This window comes from Dromaius novaehollandiae, unplaced genomic scaffold, assembly GCF_036370855.1.
Source record: "Dromaius novaehollandiae isolate bDroNov1 unplaced genomic scaffold, bDroNov1.hap1 HAP1_SCAFFOLD_121, whole genome shotgun sequence".
In the NCBI taxonomy this organism is placed as follows: Eukaryota; Metazoa; Chordata; class Aves; order Casuariiformes; family Dromaiidae; genus Dromaius; species Dromaius novaehollandiae.
Genome location: NW_026991384.1, coordinates 31,214 through 41,408, shown reverse-complemented (window position 1 = coordinate 41,408; position 10,195 = coordinate 31,214).

Sequence of the window (10,195 nt, the reverse complement as noted above, 5' to 3'; positions counted from 1 at the left end):
AATAGAGCTGCTATCAATAAATATAGAGCTGATCAATGTCCATAGAGCAGGCTGCACAAGATATGATAAAGGGTATCATCTACTCAAAGTGCTTTTAAACAGAGGTGCTATTGAAATGACAAAATATTAACAAATATTTTTAAGCTGAGTAGTTTTTCCATCAGCAATCATAGATCTAGTCACCTGTGGCATCAGCCATAACTTACTGCAAGAGTTCACGTGTGTTTTGCTAATGAGGTATTACAGTCAGTCAGGTGACTAGGAGCCAACTGCGTAAGAAATTGAAAAGTTAGTTACATAGCCTAGGGCAATCCCAATTGATACATTTAGCCAATAAAGTTTGGGTCTGAAATTTCAGTACTATCATGTCAACATTAGGTGGCAGCAAATACCTGGGAATTAATAAAGGGCAAAAATTTAGACCACCACATTAGGCTGCAAAGGATGGAGACAATGCACAACACAAAGCCCTTCAAACTACAGATACAGTCCCATCAGCTCCAGATAAAAGGCACAGAAAAAACAGGAGAGCATTTACTTTGAAATTCAAAGGAAGATCACAGGTAACATCCAATGACGAATGTAAAAGCAAAGCAAATATATATCTCAAAAGGATACATTATTTGGGAACTTCAAGGACATCAAAAGAAGTGATATGGTAATATTACAAGAGTTTGATTTGTCATTGCCTACAATGCACTGCATGGCTGTAAACACTATTGTTTCCTCTCTCCTCTCTGCCTTCTGTAATGATTAGGAGTTTATACAACTTCTGTTTTACTATATCTTTTAAATTCTGGCAAGCGGTGCTATCAAAGTTGCATCAAAATGAAATGTGGCTGGCATATTTCACTAATAAGAGACAAACAGAACGATCTCTGAATTACTGTACTTCACTTTTTCTTTGGCTCATTTACACTTAGCTTCACTCAATAGTCAAGAACAAAAAGAGGGTTACAAACATAGCGTAGTAAGCGCAAAGGATTGTAAGTGGCTGCTGCTGTAAAATACAAGAGATTCACGAGAATGAAACAGGCTAAGTTTGTTCTGAGCGTTTGCTAAATTACATCCCACTGCTTGGCATCACACCCCTAGGTTGTCAGTTGAAGCTTCTGAACATCTGGACTATATATTACGAGCTTCTATTTCCTACATGAAACAATGCAGCTCTGCTAGATAATGCGGCTGAGGGCACATCGACGCTAGAGGGGGACAGAGCATCACACCAGATGAATACATACTACACTACCTTCTAAGGGGTGACGATTAGAAAAACCCCAGTCAGTGCAATGATTTAGGATTCCCAGACTTACTGCAATATTACAGTAAAATGGATGCAAGATAGTAATACTGTTTGAGAAGGTAGCAAGCAAGCTAGCCTGTTTTACTAATGAGTGCCACTACAATTCATTACAGCTTCAGAATTCCAAGAAATTATCTAACTAACTGATTAATATTTACCTGGGATCTAATGATAAAAAGAGATCTTTTCAGCTCAGTTTAAGGTGCAGTACTTCCCGAGAAACATCCAAGCAGGCAAAAGTCTTGAAAACAACATAACCCTTTGGGCGAAAGACCATCTTTTCATGCCCCTAATTCAGTGCCTGACACTGTTACCCAGGATGGAACTCCAACATACCACCAGGAACTGTTAAGTAACAACAAGTAAGAGTAATACATATTCTAAGAAAAAGAGCAAAAATCTGTGGTAACCGTTAGGCACATCTTGTTCCACTGGAAGGGACCAATTCAATATACAAAGGGCAAAGTGCCAACCTACCTCCTTTCCGCAGCAGATAGATGGGCACAACGTAGAGCATCACACGCTGGATGTAATAGATTTCCATTTCAAATGGAAGCTGAGGAATAAGGAAAATTCATTATTAACAACTGAGTCACAAGGAACCATTTTTAAGAAGGAAAACTTCTCCTTATGCCCCGCAAGAATCCCTTCATTTAAGTTCTTTTGTCACCTGCGTGTATTAACAAAGGGATGAGAGACATTAATGGTCAGTGCTTTGAAAATGCAGCTATCTGTACCCATCCCATCCTCCTTGCCGCAAACACGATACAGTGCTTCGAGCAGAGAATTTAGGAAATTAGCCAGAAGCACAATAAAGGAGGAATAACATAAGATAACATAAGCTCGCTCTCTTCCTTTTCCTTGTTAGTATAAATTACCAACAACGATGCAAAAAAGCAAAGTAATCAAAGTGTCTTTGTCTATACCCATTTGTTCGGAAAAAAAGTCTCAAACTAGACCATAACACTTTTAAAATTGAACAATGGCAGGAAAAATTAAAATCCAAAATTCATAATCCAAGTTATTGTTGCAGTTCACTTAAAAGGCTGAAGAGACATACTTTTCTGATATATTTCAGATGTGAAAATTGGACAATACCCTTACTTGAGTCTGAAATCTCACAGGAGTAATGCAAAGCCAAATCATTAGCCTTGGTTCAAATGCAGACTCATTTTAAAGCCTAAAGTGACTCTGGATGCAAGTCTTACTATCATGGCCTGTCTGTTCAAAAAACCTTCCTTTTCTGTTATTGTCCAAAGATATTAAAGTCATAATGTTGAAACAGAAACATCACAAAAAATTCTGCATCAGCAGAAGTCAGAGATTGAAACAGTTCAGCTTTCTTCCTAAATAACAGTCAATAAACAGCAGATAAATTCTACAATTTTTTTAATCCAATTTTGAATTTAAAAGCCATTAAACCCAACAGCTGGATTCTATTAGTCCTGGCATCCTCCAGCTGAATACTTTAAACACTATCAGTGTCCTGACTGCAAACTCCAACATGTGCAGCCAACTCTTGGGAGACAGTAGGCTAAAGAATCTTCCATACAAGCTGTTGGGTTAATTTACTCTAAGTATTCTGTATCAAAACATAAAACCAACCAAGATAACAGTATGCAGAAGCAAGAACTTCACAGAAATTCTGAAGTTTCCTGACTATTAATCTTTTCTTTTGTCTCCTGTATTACCTGTTGAAAGATACCTAGGGCAAAATAAGGGAATCAAACAAGAATATCTGAAGAGAGGCTAACGCAGCTTTAGTAGCGAGAAAGGAAAACCTGTACCTCTCCCAACTGGAATACGCACACTTCAGAAACAATAGCTCCTAATATAAACAATACAACATGAGGCACTCAATCCCTGCCAAGGAGCATGCTCTAATATCCTGTGGTTTCATGTGGGCTTCTGCACTCGCCGAGTTGTGAGGGTCAGTTACACAAACGTTACACTCAGGACACTTCTGAGAACAGAGTAACAGTTGTTTTGCTGCAGTAGTGTTGACAATGTTTTTTTTTTGTGTGTGTGTGTAAAACAAAACATTTTTTTTGCTGTGAAAGATTGATTGTTCTGAAGCCCAGCTAATTATGCAAATGCATTTCCTGGTATGGAACTGACAACGCAGACTTCTCTGTACAGCCAGGCACTCAAGCTGTACAGCCAGGCCACAATAAAGAGAAAAAAACAAACACAACAGATTAACTATAAAGTTGTACAGAACGACTGACTCACCCAGCTCTAAAGGTCTGGTCTGTAAGTTGTTTTATCAATAAACACTCATTCACAGATAGCAGATAGGTGCAGATAGTGGAGACAACATAGAAAGGATCACCCATCAATCCAGGATTTTAAAAACCTCTTCACGAAAACAAATTAGCAGTTTAGAATGTGATCACGTTTGAGATATCCAAAAATCAAAGCAACACTTATTCACAGAACATAAAGGAGGTCAGAATACTGCCTCCTGAGTTGATTCATCTCATAATATTTGATGGTATGCAGTTGCAAAGGCCATGAGTATCTAAATCCAGACTGCAACAAACCCTAAAGTAGACCCTCGCCACAGGCCTCAACAGACGTGTCTTCTCCCATCAGATGCCTTTGGTGGAACGCAGCAGCCACTCTCAAGAGCAACAAGTATTTCCCTAGTAACAGACCAATGTATTGATGACATATTTCTTTATCCACACCTGTCCCCAGATTCGGGAACATTGAACGTTCGTTATCAAGATGGACTACTCTGAACTCTGTATATTAATTTCCAATCGGTTTGCTGGCTGTTTGCCCTAAACTCCTCTCTCCCTTGCAGGCTGCTAGCATCACTCTTCCTGCATTTCACCTTGTTTCCCTTCTCAGGGCATTAAAACAAGTAAAGGTACAAGACAAAATGACAAATTATCCATTTCTTCTACTAACTCATATTCTAGGCTCTCTTAACAGTCTAAATGAATACAGAGTACAGGCTACCCTGCTACTCAAGATAATAGGTTCTTTTCCTTTAAAGGTTGCTACTTGAAGAAAAATCTGTTCATTGTCCATTCACTGGTTTTAACATTGGTATAAAATCATGCTGTGTTTCAAAACACAGCCTAATACTGACATACACTATTCCTCAAACACGCACACAAAATCCAGAGTACTATGTTAGCATATTTTGCAATAAACATTCAGACTATTCAGTTTTTACATTTTCTGATGAAACTTCTGCTAGAAGATGTACGATGTTTTGTTTTTTCCAGGAAGAGTTCAGCTCAAGGTAGCCACATCTGCTGCTTGCCCCCGCATCAGCCCAGTATGGTGCAGATTCAAAAGGGCCACAATTCCCGGGACACTTGCTAAGGGCTCGCTGGAGACGTACGAAGAATAAATAGCGAGCAGACAGTAAGCTCTCATCCCAGGAACAGGTAAGTTATGTATAACGGCCTAACTAAACCCTTAGCAGCCACTTTTATTGCTTGTGAGACTGCAGAAAAGAGAAACTATGTGATGAAGGATTAGAGCTCACCTCTTTCTTTTATCTCTGAGCAAGAAAAGTCACGGCCATCAACGGCAGTCCTCTGAGCACGTGATGGATGCCTCAACTTAAACCAGCTATTGCCCTGAGGAAACAATTAGGTCTTTCCATTGACTGCACTAAGATTTAGAAAAAGCTCTTCAAAACCATAGAGCTTCGAATAGAGTTGAGCCCAGAAGTCTAATATTTAGATGCGAGTTCCTCCCTGCCCCGCAAAGCATGGCAAAACACTAGTCTAAACTCGCTTCAGCTCAGCTGGTTTCAGTGGGAAGGGAGGTTGCTACTTTGCTCTGTTTTCTGAAAGTAGTATTCCTCCCTCTGCTAATTATTTATGCCTTGGTTTTATATTTGCAACAATAGCTCAAGCACTGTGTTGGGCAAGAACTCTCCCTCCACCATCCTCTACAAAGACTGCAGGGTATGACAGAAAAAGGAACAAAAGTAATTCAGCTCTGCCCTTTTCTATAGCACACCCAGCAGGCAGGCTAGGTGTCTGCAGTAAACATGGAATGGCATTCTGTACCAGTAGCTTTCCTAGACATAGTCAGTAAACCCAGATTCATAACTTAAAATTAATGACTAGTATCCTAGACAGGGTCAGTAATCCACAAATAAGCCGCAAGCAGATTTTTTTAATTTAACCTGTAAAGCAAACCACAGTATATATGAAATGGGAGAGGGGGAATCTATATAAAGCTGTACAATGCAGAAATCATGGGGCAAACAGCTACTAGGCCCATGTAACAGATGTTGGTTACTTCTCAACATATTCAGGATAGCAAGTGACTTATTTGGCAGAGGAGAGACAGTTGCTGGAGGAATTTAAGAGAATCATCTCAGGACAGACATGAAGTATTTAAAAAGAAAAAAAAAATCCAAAACAAAAACACAAGTGGCCTTTGGAAAACAGATTATTTCCAGTCCTGCTAAGACTCATTTCTCCAGCAGACGTCCAAACGGCAAGTAGCCAAGAAGCTGACCCACGTTACACTATTGTACTGTTCAGTACCGTATTATTCAGCCAATTCTACAGCTCAGGCACCAGTTTGTCCACCTGGCAGAGATCAGATAAGGGATTCCCACATACCTGAATGGGGCGAAAATAAAGATATGTTAATGTTGGCATTGATGCCAACAGCAAAGCCACTTAAAATAAATGAGTACCAGGGCTGTAGCTAAGTATCAGGCACCCATCTGTGTGGTGTCTGTGCTAAGGTCTAAACCAGTTTCCCCAGATTTTATTTGCAACAGTTCCTTTTCTGATATTTTCTGATATTCTGATATAGGCAAAAAAACCTAATCTCAACTTCAAGTAGGCATCTGCCATCTTCTACACAATCCAGTCAGTAGAGAGAATTATAATATAACCCCTTAAGGTAGCATTAATTGATTAGTTTTATCCAATATTATCTAGTTCTCATTTTCAATTAATCCTGTTAGGGTGGGCATATATACAGAGGGAGAGAATCAGAATCTGCATCTGCTACCAGAGGGAGGTGTTAGCATGCACAAGCACAGTCATGAGATTTATAAAGAGAGTCCGTCTGTGCTGAAGATTAGTAGAGTCGAGACATGGTGGAACACAGGACTAGGAATAATACCTTGCTACAGGGATGGAGGGGATCAGAAACATAATGAAACAAGAACAACAACTATATTTTTACTAGTATACAAATGCCAGAAGATCCAGCTAGAGCAAACCCCCAGGATTCCAACTCATGACATACCCAAATTCTGCTAATTTGAGAGGGAATTTTTTTCTTGGCCTGTCACTACAGAGATGAAGCTGACCAAGAAAGTTAGGACAATGCAGTTGTTCAATGCACTGCTGAGCTAAACTGTAGGCATTTATTTTAACTTTTATTACTGTTTTCCTTATTTGATCAGTGCTAGATTTGATGTTTATTGTATCTCATAAAAAGGCATTACAGTCTCCTGGTCACTCAATTTGATTATGCAAACCAGCACACATGTAATGACTCTAGGGACACAGTCAGGCATCTGTAGAATTGAGTCCAAGATAGAAGAGTTATATGTGCACAAAATACTAATTTCAGAAAGAGTATTTTTTACTTCCTCTACAGATAATACTGGCACTACTTACCACCAGTATAAGGTAAATTTGCATTCCCAAATAAAAGTGTGATTGTAAATTGCACTTACGCACCCATACCATTTTAACGTACGTAGCCTCGATACGTGTGAAAGATGCAGAATCAGTGGCTTTAGTACGAATAGCAGCCAAAGCACCACCTTTCCAGAGCCCTGGATGTCTAACCATACTGTTATTTTCACTTATGCCAGTTAGACTTAGACAATTTAGAAATGACATCATGGGCTACCATTACTTATTCCATTTTGCTGTGTTGCTAACAGGCATTTGGGGCAAACTTTTTACTACAGTGCATCGTTACCTTAACAGTCAACAGAGATGCAGTAGGACATTATCATAGTCCCTAAAGACAGAGTGCACTGCAAGTATTGCTCAAAGTATGATTCTATTCCTAAAACAGATTTAGGCTGTGTACCTCTCAAGGCAAATAGTTCTAATAATACTGTCTAGCAACTTCTGGAAACATTAAAACTGCACCATCTCTGTGTTAGCCGAGACAGTAAGCCCAACGCCTCTAGGACATGTCTTATTTTTTACTTTATCTATATCAACATATTCAGGACATCAGCTTGCAAACAAAGCTTTAAAACCAGTAGAAATATTTTCCTTTAAAATTTGATTAATGCAATATGTTCGCACACATGCTCATACAAAAACGATTACTCTCCAAACACTTCACTGGCAGCTAAATTAATTTACTTGCACAGACCTGGTGCCACACATTGTTTTGCGACTTATTTGAGAAACTTTTAACAGGCTTCCTTTCCAACCTTTGTGAGGCTTAGGCTAGCAGGACCTACACTGTATTCCATGTAATATAGATACGGAGTTAAAAGAGATCTTGCACTTGTGTATTTCTTCTTACACCTTTCTAGGCTCCTACCCGGGAACCTAACAATCTGATTCCCTTAACATTTTCTTCTCTATTTACCTGGAAGTCTTCAAAGATTACCCTATTTTCCATGTGATTGTTAATGCTAATCAAGAATGTTTTGTCTCTTGAGAATGAGAGAACTCTCTCCCACCTACCTGCCCAAAAGCATGATCTCCCTCCCCCACTTCTAAATGAGTAGCTGGGTCAGGTGTCCAACTTCTCATGCTCTTACTTTCTGCCAGGCACTATATATTACAACCCTTTACAGATGTAACTAGGTATACAAATTTTTGTATGAACCATGTATACAGTAAAATATATGTCTTAAAATATCACAAAACTGAAATAAAAAGTTGAGGCATAAAATGATGACCATTCCTGACTGAGTCAAAAGCTTTTCAGGAAGGTATTACAAATCAGAGCAGAGGAACAGAGAGCACAGACAAATTTATTGCACTTTTTTTTGGAACTTCCTACTAAGTGTTAAGAGTTATTCAGTGCTTTCAGGAAAATGTCATTGTGGATATTTACAACGACAGTTATAGAGCAGAATGCACGTCTACCAAGAAATAATTTGGGCCAAAGCTGCAGTGCTATAAAACATCACCCATATTATCTTGTGCCAGAAGACACACAGAAAAGAGACTAGCCTAGCAAGCAGCTGTTAAGCCAAAAATATCCTAGAGCTGTATTTATTCCAAAAATATTTGCTCTTGGACGTAGTCCTTGGGCTCCTCTATCTCTAGAGAAGGGCAGAATTTTATACGAGTAGTCTGTATTTTTCCTGTTTAATCACCACTGCCCAAATATAAGTGAGATCTATAATAATATTAGAGAAAATACAAGTTAATGATTTATTAAAATATTTCAACATGTATTATTTTAACCTTAACAGGTTACTCCTAAAAATCCAATAGAAATCAGAAAGCTACCTAATTTGAAACAGGAAAAGTATTCTATTATCAAGAAATTCTATTTGCATTTTTGATTTAATGCCATTTCTATTCAGCAGTAACTAGTTTTAATAAAAACAACTGCAAACTGCAAATAAACATTTCTAGTATGAAAAAGAATATGTGTAGTTACCAGATTAGGAAGGACAAAAAGACTAAATCTTGAAGGAACTCTAGGCTTATACTACTGAAACCACTGAAATCTGAGAAAATGAGCAAGCATGTGCGCTTATATGTATATATACGTACACACACACACACACACACACACACACACACCCATATGTGCATGCATAACAACTCTTAAAAATAATTCTTAGAAATATTTTATCCAGCTCAGATTCAGGACAACTTTTCTTAGCATTAATTCTCGACAGGTTTGAGTATTACTAGGGACACCAACAGGCTAATTTTTCTTCCAGAAGACAGGAAATTTGTAGCAGTTTTGAAAACCTGGATGAAGAAACCCTGCTGTGCCTAATCTGGGGGGGAGAGCAGGTGACAGACGCCAACAACACTGGGCAAATTCCAGGCCTGAGGAATCTCCCATATTCATGTGTACCCACTTCTAGTTTTTTAGTCTCCCACTACGTCATTTTAACCATGGGCCACATGCTATCCTGTGAAGCCGCTTTCAAAGCTATCACGTTCACTGTCAGTTTAAAGATCAGGGTGGAATGGACAATGAACTTTGTTCTACGCTTCCACTCTCCACATTATTAACTCTCCACATGGAAGTTTTTGTGATTGTGCTTGTAAATCAAAGACTAGTATTTTGGATCCATTCTAGTGACCTGTACCAGGAATTTACAGCCTGGTAAAACAGACTGAATTTTCCTAAAGCCAAATGTATTTACTCAGCATTCACTTGGATCATAGGAGGGCTCTTATGTGACTTCACTCAGGAAAAAAGCTTGTTGTTGGAGGTAAATAACTTGAAGCAAAAATCTAACTCAAACTATAATTTGTAGGACTAATAGCTGCCACCAGGCTGAAATAAAGACTGTATCTATAGCATATTCAAAGGCTTAAATGATGCTGACCGGCATACATCTACTAACAATCTAGCTTGCTTCAGTACCGATAACATTGAAACTGGCAGCAGAGATTTCAGCACCAACTATACAACTTGAACCCTGAATATGTCCTTGTATTAGCAGCCTACACAAATTGCATTGCTGCAACTTCACTGGTCTTGTTTGCCAAAGTTTCCTAGATTAAGCCCACCCCAGCTACGATATGATGCTACAACTACATTCCTGAATGCACTTGCTGCCACCCTACAAAAGGGTTTAGACTTTAGAATTAACCTAATCATGTGAAAGATATAAACTATTTTTTTGCATTAACTTTTTTCCCCACAATCAATTTACCCTGTAAAACACAAGGACAAAAGGTACGGCAGCGTAGCAACTGACGTCCAAAAGAAAACACACTT